This window comes from Bison bison, unplaced genomic scaffold (assembly GCF_000754665.1).
Source record: "Bison bison bison isolate TAMUID 2011002044 unplaced genomic scaffold, Bison_UMD1.0 scf7180017864072, whole genome shotgun sequence".
NCBI classification, from domain to species: Eukaryota; Metazoa; Chordata; class Mammalia; order Artiodactyla; family Bovidae; genus Bison; species Bison bison.
In genome coordinates this window covers 12,805,728-12,807,906 of record NW_011494644.1, presented here as the reverse complement: position 1 = coordinate 12,807,906, position 2,179 = coordinate 12,805,728, and positions in this window count along the sequence as shown.

The window sequence follows — 2,179 nt, the reverse complement described above, 5'->3', positions numbered from 1 at the left end:
AGCTTCCTTCTCCTCCTGTTCTATGTCTGCCAATTTGCCATAGTTTAAAGGCTTAGAACGCGCCTAAGTCCTTCAAGAATACATCTAACAAAATGACTCTGATCCCATCTTCCTTTAGCTGTGTTGTAGTCCAAGTCTGGTTCTATAGTTGGGACCGCCTGATTCCCAGTGGGGAGGGCCACTATCTCGTTCTCCCTCTTCCCTACTGATTCATTACCAAGCCATTCATCCCCATAAGCAACCGCTTTTCCCAAAACTCGAGTCTTTGACTTGGGAGTCAGCGTTTGTCCCAAGATATACATCACATCCTTCCAAGTGAGGTCATAAAGCATAGTAACACCTTTAAAAGCTCTAATATATTTTTCTGGGTCCTCTAAATAGTCTCCCAGATCCTCCTTGATTCTTTGTATTTCTTGATAAGAGAAAGGCTTATTAACTCTCACAGACTGATTATTTCTCCCTGTGGGTGTTTCATAAAGAGGCAACAGCTTGTGTGGCTGTTCCTCAGTCTCTTTGGCTGCTCTGCGCATATGATCCCAGGGATAGACTGGAGAAACCTGTTTTTCCTCTTCTCTTTGTCTCCTGTCCTCCATCTCATCTCTTACTTCGATGGTCTGAGTTTCTACTGAAACCAGAGTAGTCTGAGGTCGTACTGAGACAGGAGATGTAAAGGAGGGAGCTGAAGGTTTCACACCCAAATCTATACCCTTAGGACATAAGTCTGACATATTTCGCAGAGAGAAAAAGGGCAATACATATGCTACTTCTACCCATTTCCCTTGTTCCTTACAGAACCGGTCTAATTGTAGAACAGTATTATACTTAAGAGACCCTCCAACCGGCCACCGTTCACCATCCTCCAGTGGATACCGTGGCCATGCAGTATCACATAGGAAGACCAGGTGTGTCTTCTTTAAGCCCTGGGGATCAAATCTATCCCAGTTTTTCAGGATACAGTTCAAAGTGAGTGAGGCTGGAATTGTTAGCTCCCATCTGTAAGAGAGAAAAAAAGCGACCAGCACCATTTTTTTTACCAGAGGTGTCCCTCCCTGCTCTAGATGGGGGTGTAGACAGACGTTACACCGAAAGCTTTTCCTTCCTGGTCGGACTTAGTCTGTCCCTTACCGACGCAGGTGCAGTCCGGGTCCCTCCTGGTTCTACCACCGAAATGGGGTGGGGATGTACCAGGGGTAGACTTGATAGCATCCCTACTTGACGTCCAGCTCTTCACCTTTAATCTTGCTTGCCTCTGATGTCACCCAGGGTGAATCAGAGTAACCTTCCAGAATGCCTCCCAAGCTAAGACTACTAGGGGAAACATTCGTCACCTGAGTGCCTGTGCACGACCCTGAGTATTTCCTGACCACAATAAGACTGACACGAACATAAAACTGAGATGTTCTTTCCAAGCATCACCACACCAGTATAATAGCGTCCTCTGATCCATTAAGAGCCGGCATTACCAAAGGAAAAAAAACCCATCGCAGTCCCAATCTGAGTAACCTTTAACCTCAGAGATGTTCTGGGAGCTAGAGCTCCATCTAGCTTCCGAACTTTCGATTCCTAGCGAGGCTAGGCGCTTTCTTGACTACCAATTCAAGTTTGGGACCTAAGCCACAGTACACAATAACAGTATAGATCACAAGTCCCTTGAAAGTCTATGATCCGATAGATTAGGTTAGTACTTCTAATTCCCAAGGAGTTATGAAATGGTCAGAGAGTGGAAAGTTTGACCGAGAAAGGAGAGTTCGGTCCACACGCTTTGCCCATTTCTGGTCGGTTCCCGAAGGAGACATTGGGTGCCTCTTGGCATTGACAGGTCGGTATAACCCCTGACAGGTTTCTGCCATAAGCCATATGAGATCACCGTGGAACCGCAGAGCAGGGCTCCTTACTTGCTTCACGCAGGGCATGCCATTCATTCACACAAGCACACGGTAGAGTTAGTACAGTACAGCAGAAAATGTGTTCGCTAAGAGAACAAATAACTAAAGCTCCAAGCATCCTTACCTTGTCCTGAAGGATCCTGGATGAGCCCCCAAGATGAAAGGTTGTCGTTCAATCACGCGAATACACCGGGATTCTTGGCCCTGGAGAAGAATTCAATCCTGGGCCAGAGACAAGGCTTGATCGCTCAGAGCTTTTGTGTAATAAAGTTTTATTAAAGTATAAAGGAGAT